The 18,123-nt window shown below is 35.6% G+C and overlaps 1 pseudogene; it reads right to left on the minus strand.

Moving 5' to 3' along the window:
• Positions 1–10,180: 10,180 nt before the first annotated feature.
• LOC110594921 overlaps positions 10,181–18,123 on the minus strand; it is a 22,808-nt pseudogene continuing 14,865 nt past the window's right edge.

Below are 18,123 nucleotides of genomic sequence, written 5' to 3' on the forward strand. Positions count from 1 at the left end.
CACTGCAGATCTCCCTTGCAGAGGGCTTCAGATACCGGGTTGCCCGGTCGCCATCTTGCCACACCCCCCAATTTAAAACATTTCTATGACTAGTCATCTAGACAGAATAAAGCTTCCATTGACTACCAACAAAGAAAAAAATACACAAGTCACAAACAAAATAGGGGTAATGTTTATACAGAAAAAGCAAACACATAGGTAGTTATATTGGCAATAGACATATCTGATTCATAATTGGTTTTTGCACCATACAGTCTTCTTTTTAAATTTTACTTTTTATTATAAAGATGTAGGGTACAATTCAGGGTTACGTATACAAACACTGATTATGCAGGTACCCTTGTTGATGAGGTATCCCCCTCCCTCCCCTAGAAGTTTCCTTCAACTGCCAATCTCAACCTCCCTGACAGTTTCCCACTACTGCCAATTGCTTTCTTATAATATTATAATTGTTCAAGGTCCACTTATGAATGAGAACATATGGTACTCTGTTACCATACAGTCTTACATGTACAGAATTAAATATGGTCATTCAAAATCATAATATATAAATAAATATGCAGAGCATAATTATCTAATGTGAGATAGCATACTTTAAAAAATAAAACACAGAAATATAAAATTACAACACAAAATTATGAGAAACTTTAGCCAATAAAATACTGAATGAACAATATACTACTGAAGAAGAATCCTTATAGATAAATACAATTTTCAGCTATGATTTTGCATCCATAAAGAGCACAAATTTTAAATTAGGATATAGTTAGAGAATTAGATTTCAAAGAAAAAGCATTATAATAATTCATGAATAGCTTTGCTAGACATTTTTAAGCTTTATGCATGTAAATGATACAGAAAAACTCCCTTATTATTTTGTTAATACACTGCTGCTCTTCTTACAGAATTGAAAGGTTGTAATCCAGCCTTTATAAGCAAAGTCCTACATGTCTAAATATAGAAACAACATAAATACTGTCAAAATATGCTATAAAACACTGAAATATAAAATTAACAATTAGAAATAAATTATACTATTATTCATATAAAGATTTAGAAAAGTGAATGGAAATACTAATCATAACTTATTACATGCAGTAAACTTAAACATAGAAACCAAATGTTTTAATAAATGCGGGGTTTCTACTTATTATCTAATTCACTTTTTATATAACATACAAGTTCAAGCATGTTATTTCAGAACTTCTGAAACTAAAATTGCAGGCACATTGGGCATATGACAAATAAGAAAATAAAATTATATAGGCACAATACTGGTAATCTTTATATAAATAAGATGGAATTTAAAATAATAGTTATTGAGAAATAGTTAACAATTGGGAATTTATTTTATGCTGGGCAATATTCTGTTTCCCTAAGGCATTAGTTTCTTTAAGAATTCTATGAAAAGAGAAGACACAATAAACTTTTGTATTCTTGGTGAATTTGAAATTGTAAGTTTGGTGTCTATTAAAAAAAATTAAGTGAAATAGGTGATTAGATTTTCTCACATTTAATGAGATGCTTTGTGCTCTGATGAAATTTTTTCTTTTTTTTTTCCAGATCATGTTTGAAACCTGTATAGGACTGAAAATTATAAAGCAAAAACCATATGACATCTGTCCCTGGTGATTCTGGAGTTTCTGCGCCGAATATCAGTGTCTCCATTACTCCCTTCATAGACTTCTGACATGAAACAAAATCAGATCTTAAAAAATAGCTTAACATAAAGATCTCCACAAATGTGCATATATTTTCTGAAATCCCCAAAAGCAACGAGAGCAGTGAGATTATGCCCTTGCATAATAACAGAAAAACTGTAAATGGCTCTCACTGTAAATGCACTGGAAGATAATTGGAGGTACAGTAGAAGCCTTAGAAGATTTAAAAGCTTAATAAGTGCAGGGCAGGAAATTTTCTTCTGTGGCAGCAATAGAAATAAACCTAAGCTTTTCAAAAACCAATTCCATTGAAGCAAGTTTCTGAAACCAAACTTTAAACTCTGGTTTTCTCCTTAAACTTTGTACCACGATGTGTAATATCTGCTCATTCTTTACTATTTTTTTATAACTCATGAAAAGAAAAGTAACTCTTCTCTTTTCATGAGTTATAAAGCAATTTTAAAAGGTAGAGAAAAATGAAGGTAAGATTTAGTACTTATCGGACACCATCAAGAAAAGCAATATACTCATGAAAGAAATCTTAGAAGATGACTACAGGGCAAAAGTGTTGGAGGTTACTTGAAGAGAAAAAGGGTTGAGAAAATCCCAAATTTTAAAATTATAAAGAAAAATACTATCAATTAAGGATATTTAACTGGAAAAAGTTTATTTCAAAAAATTTTTAAAGAAGAGTTTCTAAGACAAACAAAAGCTAAGGGTATTTGTCACCACTAGAAGAATCCTGCAAGAAATGGTTAAGCAATTCCATTACATTGAAAAGTGAAGTGATGGTGTTTGGTATAATGAAACCATATATAATTATAAACCTCTCTGTTAAAATAAATATGATGTATATACAGAAATAAAGAGTACTCTACTATCATAATGATGGTACAGAAACTCTTCAAATTCTTCCATAAAATTGAAAACACATACACAAATATAATCTGTATGAATCTCTGTTAATGGACATGAGATATAAAATGATGTAATTTGTTACAATAACAATCCGGGGCATGGAATGTGGTATAGTTTTTATATTCAATTTAAATGAAGTTATTATATGTGATTAAAATATATTGTAACTTTAAGATATTTTATGTACCTCGTTTTTCAAGGTGATCACAAAGGAAATATCTACAGAAGGTGTGCAAAAGGAAATCAAAGCATGTTACTACATGATCAACAAAACAATAGTTAAAACAGTAAGAGAAGAAATGAGGGGTAATATTCCAACAAGAAACAAAAACAAAATACAAACAAAATAGTCACAACTTTATTTCTCTCAAGAATTGTTTTAAATATAAATGGATTAAATTCCTTAATAAAAATGAATAAAATGACTGAATGTATTAAGAACAAACAAGATCCTACAAGATTCTATCTTATAAGAAATGTAGGAGTCAAATAGTCTAAAAGCAACTGGATGAAAAAAACATATCCCATGTAAATAGTAATCAGTTTTGGGTACAGTGGCCATATTATATTAGACAAAACACATTAGACTTAAAAAACCATCACAAGAGGCAAAATATCGATATTACATAATGGTCAGATGGGCCAATTGATCCATTTACCAGAACTCCAAAACATTATATATGTCTGTCTATCTATCATCTATTTATCTATCAATCATCTATCTATCATCTATCTATATCAGGGCTTCCAAATAAATGAGCAAATACTGATAGAAGTGAAGCAAGAAATACATAGCAACAATAATTGTAGACTTCAAGATCTCACTTTTAATAATAAATAGAGGAACAGGACTGGGCACAGTGGCTTATGCCTGGAAATCCAACATTTTGAAAGACTATGGCTTGAGGATGACTTGATTTTTACCAAAAAAACAAAAACAAACAAACAAAAAAACTGTACCCATCTTTACAAAAAAAAAAAGGCAAATGGATAAATAAGAAAAATTTGAATGGCATTATAGTCTTAATGAATGAGACCTAATGGACATGTATGGAACTCTCTAGGCAAAATTAGCAGAATACACAATATTCTTAATTGTTCATACTACATTTTGTTAGAACTCATAACAACTGTTATCAAATATAAGAAATCTAAAATCACACAATGCATCTTTTGGGCCAAGGAATTAAACTGGAAATCAAAGGCAGAAGGAAAACTTGCAAATTAAAAAATATGTGAAAATAAAACACACTCTTGAATATATTCTTGTTGTAGGCTCACATGACTTTATTTTGTTGAGATGTCAATATTACTCACAGTGAGGTGCAGGTTCAAAATCAGTGATATGCCTTATCAAAATCACAAAGGTATTTTTTTTTTGCAAAAATATTTTTAAAATTGAAATGTTTATATTTATTTATTTATTTTTCAAGTGAGAAAGCAGGATTTATTGAGGACAGAAAAGCTCCCACAGTGGGAGGGGACCTGAAGGGATTGCTCCAATTAAAATGTTTATAAACTATAACTAGTCAAACACCCTTTTAAATAAAAAAACAAAGAGGCATTACACTTCCTGATTTCAAAACATATTACAGAGCTGAAAAAATAGAAGCAATGGGGTATTCACACAAAGACAGAAAGATGATGGAACAGAATAAAATCTAGAAATGAATCCTTGTATATATGACCAAATAATCTTCTACAAGGTTGCCATGACCACACAGTGGGGAGAAAAAGTCTCTTCAATAAATGGTGTTGAAAAATGGACATCTAAAAGGAAAAAAACAAAGTCAAATCTTTCTTTTGCACCATATATTGAAAATAATTTAAATGGATCAAATACTTAAACATAAGAAACATAACTATAAAACCCTAAGAAGAAAATCTAGGGAAAAGATTATGACATTGATCTTGGCACTATTTTTTGAATGTGACATCAAATGCATAAGCAGAAAACAAAAGAACAGAAAAATAGGACTACATCAAACTTCAAAAATTTCTGCACATGAAAGGAAACATTTAGTGCAGTAAAATTTCACCTAAGAAATAAGTAAAAATATTGCAAATTACATATTTGATAGGATTTAATATCCAGAATATATAAACATCTTCTAAAACTCAACAACAATAAAAGTAATTAACTTGATTAAAAATGAAAAGAAAAAAGATTGAACTGACATTTTTCCAAAGAAGATACACAAATGGCCAACAAACATTTGAAAGGGTGCTCAAAATTACTAATTGTCAGAGAAATGCAAAGTAGAATCACAATGAGATGTCGTCTCACACCTACTAGGATAACCACTATCAAACAACAAATGACAGCAACAACAACAATAAACAGCAACAAAAAACCCTGAGATATCTGTCGAGAATATGGAGAAATTGGAAACTGTGTGGACTTCTGGTGGAAAAAAAAATGATGCAACCACTGAGAAAAGATAGTATGGAGGTGCCTCAATAAATTAAAAATAAAAATATCAGTTGATCCAGCAATTGTGGTTATAAAGTATGGAACTCAGGACCTGAAGGAAATATTTGCACACCTATTTTTCCTGCAACAATATGCAAAAAAGTCAACAGCTGAAAGCAAACCAAATGCCCCTCAACAGATGAATAAATAAAGAAAATGGGAGTGGTCTTGCTCATCTAGAGATCTAAGAGGAGACCTGTTTGTGGCCATTGAGGCAGATCTATATGCCTTGACCCTTACTATGGTCTCTGAAGCAGTTCTGTGACTGCTTCAGCCTCTTAGTCACATTCCATGACTAATCCTGTCCACCTTGGAACCCACATAGTGACCTGGAAAACCCTCCTAGGAACTCAGTAGGAGTCACTTATCCATACATTTGTATCAGGCTCACCGTATGCAGAGCCAACTGCAGAACACTGCCCTGGTGTCTGCCCTATAGATCAAAGTCCTGAAAGCAATCCAGTCTGCCCAGAATAAGACAGAATTCACAACCACTCAAGCTTCTGATAACAGGTACATTAAAGGTCGATCCCGTTATAGACCCAGCAGCATCCTTGTGATGTATAGCTACAACTCCTCTCCACCACAAACACAGAGGCAATCTCATTAGCTTAGGACCCAACAAGAGAAGATCTTTACCTGCCAAAACTGGCAGATAAAGTAAAAACTCGAAGAGGTGTTTGCTCCTTCAAATTCTCAAACACCAACACAATGCTATATTGTGCCACTTTCAGTGCTTCTATTTTAACACACTACTGGAAGTCCTAAGAACAACAATTAGGTAAGAAAAAAAAAAAATAAATCCATATTAATTGAAAAAGAGGTAAAAATGTGACTGTAGATTACATAATCTTTTTTTTTTTTTTTTTTTTTTTTTGAGTTGGAGTCTCACTCTGTCGCCCAGACTGGAATGCAGTGGCTGCTGGGCTCCGGCGATCCTTCCGCCTCAGCCTTCCCAGTAGCCGGAATTACAGGCATGTGCTACAACGCCTGGCTGATTTTTTGATTTATTGTAGAGATGAGGTCTCGTCAATTTGCCCAGGCGGGTCTCGAACCCGCGGGCTCAGGCAATCCACTCACCTCAGCCTCCCAAAGGCGTGGGATTACAGGCTGAGCCACCGATCCCGGCTCATAATCTTTTTTTAATTACATAATCTTATATACAGGAAATCATGATTAGTACACTGAAAAAGTTTATTGCACTCAGTACATTAGAATATAAAATTAACATAAAAATGTCAGTTGTATTTTCACAAACTAACAACAAATTATTCAATAAAATATATTATGAATGATATACATTAGCAATAGCATTAAAATATGAATATTTTGGCAACAAATTTAACAAAAGAAGTGAAAGATTTTTACACTGAAAACATATTGATAAAATAAATAGAAGAAGAAAACACAAATAATGTAAAAATTTACTATTTGATGAATTAGAAGAATAAATATTGATCTTTGATAACGCAGACAAAAATATACACTGGGGAAAAGGCAACCTATTCAACAAATGGTGCCTGGAAAATTGGATAGCCACATACATAAAAATAAAACTTGATCTCTATCTCTCCTCATTTACAAAAATTAACTCAAGATGAATTAAAGACTTAAAATATCAGACCTGACACCATAAAAATCCTAGAAAAAAACCTAGGGAGCGGTCTTGTAGACATCAGCCTAGGTAAATAATTTAGGGCTAAACCCCAAAAGCAAATGCAACTAAAACAAAAATAAGTGGGACTTAAACTAAAAAAGCTTCTGTACAGCAAAATAAATAATCAACAGAGCAAATAGGCAACCTAAAGAATGGAAGAAGAAATTCACAAACTATGCACCTGACAAAGAACTAATCCAGAATATACAAAGAGCTCAAATAAATCAGTAAGAAAAAAAAAAAAAAAACATTAAAAAGTGGGCAGGACTTTGGGCAAGATGGCGATGGAACTGGTGGGAGCAATGAAAGTCTCTGCAAGGAGGAGTGACCATAAAGACAGTCTGCGTGAATGGGTGATTGCGGCGCAGTGAGTGAAAGTCCATCTATGGGGAGACAGCATCAAGCAACTGAGGCTCCCCTCTGGAGGCAGCTGCAACCCACCACTACCCTGAGATCAGAGCCCATGGTGTGCAGGATCATCAGCCATTCTCAGGGAGGAGTCAGTGGAGGTCAGCTGCTCCTCATTCCTGTCACCTGGTACCACCCATGGCAGCACTAGCAGTGGGAACCGTGGAGAGGGCACAGTGAGGAAATCTGGAGCCGTGGCTGAAGTGGAGGCCGAGCAGCATGTGAAGAGCAGGCTGGCAACGATGAGAGCTGCAACCCGCGAGGGAAAGCGAGAGTCTTTATGGGTGTTCTCTTTCGTGGAGAGTCTCACAGACCAAAATGCCCTGTCACCATCTTTCCGGAAGTCTCAAGTAATGCTTTATTTTGTGTTCAAGTAGAAGTCATGGGATCACTTCTTATCATTTCTTCTATAGCCACCTTGATAGAAGGTGCAGTCATCTCTTTTTGTGGATAATTAAACCAGTCTCTTAAATAAGCTACCTGCCTCTATTATTTCTTTACTGATGTCTATTTTCAGAAAAAGTGCTAGAATAAGCCTGCAAAATTATTAATTAAATATGAGGATTCTCTGTGCAAATAGTTCTTTATCTCACTGAAAAACATTCAAACCTTTTAATTGATGCGCCAAGTAAAAAAAAATTTTATTTTACACTGGCCACTCTCCTTCTTGTTTCCATCAAACCAATTTATTTACTGAGCCTTCTTGTGAAGCACAACCCACCCAAGATTTTGAACTGGCTGTGCCATCTGCCTAGTAAACTCTTTTTTTAGTTATTCACATATCTAATTAATTCTTTAGTCATTTTTCTGCTTAGCTTTTATCTTATATAGAGTCCTTCCTCTGAAAACCTATATGTGGTATACTGAATACTGGCCCCAATTATATTGAAGACAATCCTTACTACTTGTGAATGTTATCTTATATGGCAGAAGAGAGTTGTCAAGTGTGAGTCAATCAAGTATCTTTAGATAGGGAGATTATCCTGAATTATATGGGTAAGCATCTGGATTTGAAATAAATTTCACGCATTAATAATTTTGTGACTTAAGAGAGTGTTGGGGTTTTTGTTTGTTTATTTCTGATTAGTCACCACCTCCACTCATGCAACTGAAGGCAAGAATGACCAATATCTGGATTCAGGAGATCCTCTGAGGCATTTTTTAAAAATTCCACAACTAATAGTAAAAGTTAAGGGGGGGGGAAAGCAACAGTGACTGGAAAGGTCATTAAGGATTCAAATAACAAGAATCAAGATCAATTTTATTTTAGTAAAACAACTCCAATCAGCTGAAGGTCAGCCTGTGGTAAAAGAAAATGGGAAATAGAGAGTGAAAAAAAAGATGTGAATATTCACTAAAATATCATGACCAGTTACAAAAACAAAAACTGTTGCAGCAATTTTTCATATATATGTGTGTTTTTCACATATATACGATTAATTTTCTCCTTCCTTTTTTATTATTTTTCATTAAGTGATTTAGGTAGTTAATTTACAACATACTTTTTGTATTTCAGATCATTTAGAAAGGATTATAATCTGAACTAGAAGAGAATCTAACGTTGAAATATAATAGTATCCAAACTGTTCAAGATACTGTATTTCTTTTGCAGGGAGAGAACACTGAAATTACTTTTGTGAAGTGTCTTTTCAATGGAAGCATAGAAATGTTATTTTTAAAAGGTATTTTAGCTGGGCTCGGTGGCTCAGCCTGTAATCCCGCGCCTTTGGGAGGCTGAGGTGAGTGGATTGCCTGAGCCCGCGGGTTCGAGACCCACCTGGGCAACTTGGCGAGCCCTCATCTCTACAATAAGTAAAAAAAAAAAATAGCCGGGCATGGTAGCATGTGCCTGCAGTTCCAACTACTTGGAAGGCTGAGGCAGAAGAATCGCCGGAGCCCAGCAGGTGAGGCTGTGGTGACCAGGAGCGGCCACTGCACTCCAGTCTGGGTGACAGAGTGAGACTCCAACTCAAAAAAATAAATAAATAAAATAAAAGGCGTTTTAAAGATAGTCAGTCTTCAAATAGTGTTGTTCAAATAGTCACTCATTCAATGCTGTCTTGCTATAACAAGAAAAAAATCAATTTCCAGCCAGGATCACTGTCTGTGTAAAATTTGCATAGTCTCTCCATGTCTACATGGATTTTATTTTGGTATTCTGGTTTCCTCTCACCTCACATTGTTCCCCAGGCAAACTGGCAAACCTAAATGGTCCCAGTCTGACAGTGTGTGGGTCAGTGTGTGAGCACACTGCACATTGAATTGTGTTCAATCCAGGGTAGTTCCTGCCTTGTGCCTTGAGCTGAAGGGATAGGTTTCAGCCATCCATAAGCCTGAACTGGAATCATTAGACATTGTTTGTTAATCTTTCTTAAATATGTTTATCACTTGCATTTACTTCAATGTTTAACATCAGGAGTTTTTTTTTTTATATTTACACAGGAGTTTGGTGATATTTTTGTGACTAGAAATAAGTCATAGAAACTTAATTTTTATTTATATCAACAAACATTTGGTAAAATTGGTCTCATAATATGTTGTGTCACTCAACCTTCTAGTTTCCAAGGATCTCAATGACTTTAAGTGATTGCTTACTGTAGAGAAGGCTCTATAAATGTTGAGTAGTCAAGGAGTTAAATGTCCCACACATTTTCCTGTTATCTTCAACTGAAAAATTTATTTTTATTTACTCTCCTCTGAGATGCTATGAGTAGGAGTCTTAAAAATTATATTTCTCTTTTACCTTATGGTTGTCTCTCAATAGTTTCTCTTAATAGAGAAACTCAAATAAAATTGGAAACCAAAAGAATGGGAGAGTAGACCACCAAACATTCGAACTAAAATGCCAAATGAAGGAGAACTTGAAGCAGGTGTGTAAAGAGGATAGAGAAAAAATAAAATAAATAAAAATTTCTCAACCACGAGTTGTCTGAGAAAATGCTAGAGGTAGTGAGCTCATTTCTGTGACAGGCTCTTGCATGCACTATATATACTAATTTAGGGTGGAGATTTAAGAACTATAGTAAAATTCTAAAATACCTTTCAAACAAGTTACTTTCTTTTTTAAAACTGTTGATGAGACCACATTTTCATTAAGGCATTCTTCATCTCTGTGTTTCTCAGTGTGTAGATCAGATGGGTGAACATGGGAGCAATGATGTTATAGAAAAGAACAAATATTTTGTCTTCTGAAAAAGTTATGCCTGGTCTAATATAAATAAAGAGGACAGCCTCAAAGAATACGATGACAACTGTTATGTGGGAACTGCAAATTGAAAAGGCTTTAGTCCAGCCCTCTGCTGGGTAAACCCTGATAGTGTAAAATATTGGAAAATAGGATACCATCAAAACCACAGAAGTCACCAGAGCAAGCAGGCCTGAATATAAAATTTTCAAAAGTCCAATTCTGTTTGTGTTAGTGCAAACCAATTTCAGTAAAAGTGACACATTGCAAAAGTAGTGATCTATCTCACTAGGACCATAGAATAGTAAGAAGATAAAAAGAAACTGACTGGCAGAGTGAATAAATCTTCCAGTACAACAAGCTATGACCATTGTGTTACGCCTCTCCCTGCTCATAATGATGGAGTAATACAGGGGCTTACAGATGGCCTTGTAGTAGTCATAAGCCATTCCTGTGAGGGTGATGATCTCTATGCCTCCAAGGAAGGAATGGTAATTAGATGTATCATGTAGTTATTACAGGAAATGGTCTGCCTGTCTTCCAGTAAGCCAGTCATTAGTTTTTGTAACAAAGGTCAAAGAGTGAGAGGCAATTGAGGAAAAAAATGCATGGGTCAGTTGATTAGCTGAGTGCATGTGATAGAAATGACTATGTGCAAATTTCCCATCCAAATAACAATATAGCAAAATAAAAAAGTAATACAAAGCAAAGAATTTCAATTTTCTTATCATGAGAAAGTCCCAGGAGAATAAACACTACAGCATTATTTCTATTTTCCCCAGTTCAGTGCAGAAAAAAATACATTTACAGCCACCTGAAAAGACATAATGCATAAATCAGTGTCAGATGTCATGGATAATATTGACGATAGCACTAATAATATGAAACTATGTTTAATATATATGATTCCAGAATTTTAGAAAATAAAAAACCTGATATTTAATAAAAGTGTGTTTATTTTTTCTGGTCAGTCTCATGATAATTTCTATACATCATTCTTTCAGAACACTGTGACAATAATACAAATGGATGCATTTAATCAATTTTAAAACATTTTAAAAAATTATTATTAGCTGCCAAATGGTTTCCAGTATACAATTAAGACTTTACAGAGGACATATCTCTGAATCCTTACAAACTCAAAATTTGTTAAGGATGAAAGTAGAAGTTATACACAGTTTTTTTTGTTGTTTGTTTTTTACAAATGTAAATTTTAACAGTGGCCACTAGTAAAATATATTTTTACCTCAAAATCATTTTAGAATGAGTTAGAAAACAAAATTGAAAATTGATATAACATCTATATATACAACGCAGAAGATATAAACTCTCTGCAACCAGCCCATGCACTTTATCAGGGTAATTTTTGGATTGCTTGTTTGCCGTTGCTTTATCTATTATTTAGACAGTAAAATGGTAATATTTTATAAGAGAGGCATTTTTATTTTTGGAGGCAATTTAATTACAATCACATATTTACATAAACCACAGAATAATGCAGTAGTTAAAACTGCATTAGTTAACACAGAGGAGTAGAAGGCAGTTTTAGTTCATAGAAAAAGTAATTTTTATCAATAAATTAAGGCTGAATAATTAACTTTGCCTGAATATTTTAAAAACTTTAGTTTTTTGAGAAAATGGACTATGGTCCATTTTGTGTATGAACCATAAGGTTTTTTGTTGTCTTGTTTTGTTTTGTTTTGTTTTTTAGTTTTTGAGGAAAAGCAATTCAGATAGGTTTTTATCTCCATACATACACTTTAAATAATGGTTTGGTTTATGTCTACTTATATTAACAAGCAATTTGTTTAAGAATAATTCAAACCAGTATCATAAATATTATTTTAAAATAAAAATAACTTTTTAATCTACGGATACAGAAATTTCTTTACCTATAAATACATTATATTCTTATAGTATACATACAGTATAAATATGCCATGTATTTACAAGGAAAAGCCCCCCCAAAACCAGAATCATACTAATGGCTTCCTCCACAAGGTAAATATTCTAGGAATCCATCAGTATCAGTGTACCAACTAGCATTGTAAGAGGCAATTTTCAACTTCTGTTAATTTTTTTTTTTTTTTTTAAGATTCAATGTGTTTGCCCCTTTCATGATGGGTGATTTACATCAACAAAGTTTCCACACCACACTGAGTGTTCACCAAAATGAAGAGCACTTGGAAGGTGACTGAAGTTAAAACAATTAAGAATAAATACACAATCTTATATAAATAACATTAAGAGCAACATGAAAATCACAGAAAACGCTATTTGTGAAAACCCATTAGGTTATCAGGTTTTCTTTAGAAGTGGGGATAGAGTGAAATCCATAGATGAAAGAAAAAATGTAATTAATTGTGCAACCCTGAAAAAGATTGCTTTCTGTGATTTTTTTATCAACCTAAATCCATGGGTAATTTAACTTAGTTGCAACTGTAATGCAATATTTGTATGTGTTGCTATCCCATAAGCATGTTCGTGTGTTGCTACATTGCCCATGTGTTGTTGTGTTGCTGTTTTTAACAATGGTGTACAAAGTTTGTATAACCTTTGGAAACCAGATGTAGCCTCCTGTGTGTTCCACTTCACGTAAAAGGTGCTGACTAAGGCTGGCCCATTTCCTGGTCTATAGTGAAAAAAGAAAAGAAGAATATCATAGTAAATGTTTAAGTAAGTTAAATATATTTATTTGAAAGAATCATCCATTTTGATTTTATGGCCTTACTAATTTTTCTTTTACTCGTAAACATTTGTATAAGAAATAAAGATAACAGTAGTTCTTATTAAAAATATATTTTGTTTGGGTTAAAATAAAAACTGTTGGGTTTTGTTTGTAGCCAACATTTGGGAATGTTTTTCCTGATTGGTAAAATCTCAAAGCCATTGAACAGAGAGATAAAATAACTAGATTGTTCTCAGAGTGCTATTAAAGGGGGCATATCTTGCTGAAACTTTGATTCGTTTATTTAAATTATTATTATTATCTTAAAGATGTGGGGTACAATTCAATGTTAAGTACATAAGTGGTCATCAAACAGGTAAAGTTTGGGGATCCTTATTGATGTCATGTGCCCTCCTCACTGGCAGAGTCCCACTATTGCCATCCTCTATTAAAAAGTGGGCAAAAGATACAAATAGACAAGTGTCAGAATAGTATCTTTTTTGTGATTTTTTTAATTTTTATTTTTTTATTTTATAAAATGTGCAATACAATTAAGGATTAGGTATAAAAGTGGTCATCACATAGTCAAACTTGGGCATCCGTTTGGTCCCACTTTTTCTGGTTAGAGGTCAAATGTTGGTGTACCCTCTCGCCCGCACACCAGCAGTATCTCGCTACTACCAATCCCTTTCTTATAGCATTATGGTAATTGTTAAGGGTCCACTTATGACTGAGAACTAGTGGTACTCTGTTCTTTCTCTGTGATAGATAACTGAGTATGATAGACTCTAAATCCATCCAAGTTGTTGCAAAGTCCATATGTTTGTCCTTCTTTATGACTGCATAATATTACATTGTGTATATGTACCACATTTTTAAATCCAGTCCAGTTTCAATGGGCAACTTGGTTGGTTCCATGTTTTTGCTATTGTGAACAGTGCTGCAATAAACATGTGTGTGCAGGCATCTTTTTTGTAGAATGATTTGTGTGTTCCTCCAGGTATATTCCCAGTAGTGAGATTACTGGATCATGTGAAAGGACAATCACTACACTGTTTTCCGAAGAGGTTGTACTAGTTTGCATTCCCACTAGTAGTGTAGAAGCATTCTTTTTTCTCTGCATCCTCGCCAGCATCTGTCGCTGTTTGTTTTATTAAAAATGGCCAGCCAGTCTCCGTGGCTCAGCCTGTAATCCCCGCCTTGAGAGGCTGAGGTGAGTGAAATGCCTGAGCCTGAGGGTTCGAGACCCGCCTGGGCAACTTGGTGAGACCTCATCTCTGCAATAAATCAAAAACTCAGCCAGGCGTGGTAGCACATGCCTGTAGTTCCAGCTACTTGGAAGGCTGAGGTGGAAGGATCGCCGGAGCCCAGCAGGTCGAGGCTGCGGTGGCCGAGAGCTGTCACTGCACTCCAGTCTGGGCGACAGAGTGAGACTCCAACTCAAACAAACAAACAAACAAAACCAATGGCCATTCTTACTGGGGTTAGGTGGTATCTCAATGTGGTTTTGATTTGCATTTCTCTGATGATTAGTGAGGCTAAGCACTTTTTCATATGTCTGTTGGCTGCCTGTATATCTTCTTTTGAAAAGTGTGTATTCATGTCTTTTGCCCACTTTTTAATGGCACTGTTTTTTTTTTTCCCCTTTGGGCGCGTTTGAGTTCCTTGTAGATCCTAGATATTAGGCCTTTGTCAGATATACAGTTGGAAAATATATATATTTTTTCCATTCTGTGGGCTGTCTCCCTGCTCTCTTGGTAGTTTCTTGTGCTTTGCAGAAGCTTGTCAGTTTGATGAGGTCCCATTTGTCTATCTTATTTCTTATGGTATATGGACTTAGGTTTTGATCAGGAATTGGTTGCCAGTTCCAATTTCCATGAGTGTCTCCTGCATTTTCTAAGATTCTTAATTTTTGTGTATGTTAATAGGTAGGCTGTTTCAATCTTCTGCATGTGATCACCTAGTTTTCCCAGCACCACTTACTGAATAGGGTCTCCTCTCCCCAGTGGTGGTTGTTGGAGGCTTTGTCAAAGATGAATTGGTTGAGAACCTGAGGCTCTGCTTCCGGAATCTCTATCCTGTTCCATAAGTCTATATGCCTGTTCTTGTGCCAATACCAGGCTGTTTGGATTATTATAGCCTTATAGTAAAGCATGAAGTCTGGAAGTGTGATACCTCCTGCTTTATTTCCTTTGCTATTCATGGTAGTTTATGTTTCCATATTAATTTCAAAATAATTTCTTTTAACATCTAACTGTCTATTTTCCTTTCCTCAGGGCACAGTCATCTTTGGTATATCATTGTGTGTTCCTCTAGGGAAGTCTTGGAGGAAGAGCTATAGTAAACATTTGTGGCCATGAGCAGGGTCTTCATCAAGTTCACCATTCAAGGGACTCAGAGTCCGAGAATATGCTGAAGTCTGTGAACTGGATAAATGGGTTTGTATTTCCATTTCAGTGGCTAACATCAGTCTGCCACTAAACGTAGAAAATTTTTGTGTATAAATGACAAGCAGTATTTTATTTTATTTTTTTATTTTAAAAATGTGGGGTAAAATTCAGAATTAGGCATACAAGTGGTCATGATGCAGGTAAAGTGAGGGCCTTCCTTTGGTCCCCACTTCACCTGGTTTGAGATCAGATACCCTTATTGATGTCATGTGCACCCCCACAGCAGTGTCCCACTACTGCCAATCCCTTTCTTATAGTATTATGGTAAGTGTTCAGGGTCCACTTATGACTGAGAACATGTGGTACTCAGTTCTTTGATTTTGTGATAGATCACTGAGTATTATAGACTCTAAATCCAACCAGGTTGCCACGAAGTCCATATGCTTGTCCTTTTTGTGACTGTGTAATACTCCATTGTGCAAACATAACACATTTTTTAATCCAGTACGGTTTTGATGGACAGCACAGTCAGTTCCATGTTTTTGCTATTGTGAATAATGCTGCAATAATCATGTATGTACAGGTATATGTTTTGTAGAGTAATTTAAGTCCTCTCAGGTCTATTCCCAGAAGGGGGATTGCTGTGACATATGGAATGTCAATTTCTAGTTCTTTTAGGAATCATCACACTGTTTTCCATAGAAGTTTAATTAGTTTGCATTTCCACCAACAATGTAGAAATGTTCCCTTTTCTCTACATCCTTGCCAGCATCTGATGCTTTTGTTTTATTAATGATGGCCATTCTTACTGGAGTTTGGTGGTATCACAATGTGGTTTTGATTTGCATTCTCTGATGATTAGTGAGGCTGAGCATTTTTCCATGTGTCTGTTGGCTGTCTGTATGTCTTCTTTTGAGACGTGTCTATTCATGTCTTTTGCCCACTTTTTAATAGAGCTATTTGTTTTTGTTTTTGCTTTTTTCCTTTTAGCATGTTTGAGTTCCTTGCAGATCCTGGATGTTAGACCTTTGTCAGATATACAGTTGGTAAATATTTTTTCTCATTCTGTGGGCTGTCTCCTCACTCTCTTGATGGCTTATTTTGCTTTGTAGAAGTTTGATAAGGTCCTACTTTTCAATCTTATCTTTTATAGCATTGGCTTTTGGGGTTTTGATCACGAATTGGTTGCCTATTCCAATTTCCATAAGGGTGTCTCTTGCGGTTTTGAAGATTCTTAACGTTTGAGGTTTTACATTTGGGTCTTTGATCCATTTGGAGTTGATTTTTGGTATGGTGATAGGCAGGGATCCTGTTTAATTCTTCTTGCACGTGGTCAGCCAATTTTCCCAGCACCATTTACTGAATAGGTTCTCCTCTCCCTAATGGCTGTTGTTGGAGGCTTTGTCGAAGATGAGTTGGTTGAGAAATTGAGGTGTTGCTTCCAGAATCCCTATCCTGTTCCATTGTTCTATATGCCTGTTTTCGTATAAACCAATACCAGTTTGTTTTGGTGATTGTAGATTCATAATAAAGTTTAAAGCCTGGAAGTATGATATCTCCCACTTGTTTCTTTTGCTAAGGATTGTTTTTGCTATTCGTGGTTGTTTATGTTTCCATATGAATTTCTGAATTGCTTTTCCATGTCTGAGAAAAATGACATTGGTAACTTAATGGGTATTGTGTTGAATCTGTAGATGGTCTTGAGTAGGATGGACATCTTAACAATGTTGATTTTTCAAGTCCATGAGCATGGAATATTTTTTCCATTTATTTGTGTCATCTTTGACTTTTTTGAGCAGTGTTCTGCAGGGTTTTTTTTTTGTTGTTGTTGTTGTTTGAGTTGGAGTCTCACTCTGTCGCCCAGACTGGAGTGCAGTGGCCGCTCCTGGTCACCGCAGCCTCGACCGGCTGGACTCCGGCGATCCTTCCGCCTCAGCCTTCCGAGTAGCCGGAATTACAGGCATGCGCTACCACGCCCGGCTGATTTTTTAATTTATTGTAGAGATGAGGTCTCGCTGCCCAGGCGGGTCTCGAACCCGCGGGCTCAGGCAATCCACTCACCTCAGCCTCCCAAAGGCGCGGGATTACAGGCTGAGCCACTGAGCCCGGCCCAATTTTTTTGTTTATTGAAGAAACGAGGTCTCACCAAGTTGTCCAGGCTGGTCTCGAATCCCTGGGCTCAGGCAATCAATCCTCTCTCCTCGGCCGCCCAAAATGCTGGGATTACAGGCTTGAGCCACCGTGCCCAGCCCAAGATGAAATATTTTAAACTTTATGTTGTTGTTTTATCATTCACTGAATTGTCTTTCTTACTTTTTATTTTTTATTTTTTGAGTTGGAGTCTCACTCTGTCACCCAGGCTGGAGTGCAGTGGCACACTCATGGCCACCCCAATGTCAACCTGTTGGGCGCTGGCAATCCTTCCACTTCAGCCTTCTAAGTAGCTGGAACTGCAGGCGTGCATTACCACACCTGGCTAATTTTAGATTTATTGTAGAGATGAGATCTTGCCAGGTTTCCTGGGCTGGTCTCGAATCCACAGGCTCAGGCAACCCACTCGCCTCAGCCTGCCAAAGTACTGGGATTACAGGCTGAGCCACCGAGTCCGGCCTGAATTGTCTTTTAAACATCTTTTTTTCCTTTTAGAATTGGCGTCTGTAGATTTTCTCACCTCCACTTGGCAAGGTCATGGAAGATCTAGAGGAAACACTATTTGAAGAATTTGAGAACTACTCCTATGTCCTGGAATATTCCTCTCCAGAGT

Source organism: Carlito syrichta, unplaced genomic scaffold, assembly GCF_000164805.1.
Source record: "Carlito syrichta isolate Samal-C Ts95f unplaced genomic scaffold, Tarsius_syrichta-2.0.1 Scaffold168914, whole genome shotgun sequence".
NCBI lineage: Eukaryota > Metazoa > Chordata > Mammalia > Primates > Tarsiidae > Carlito > Carlito syrichta.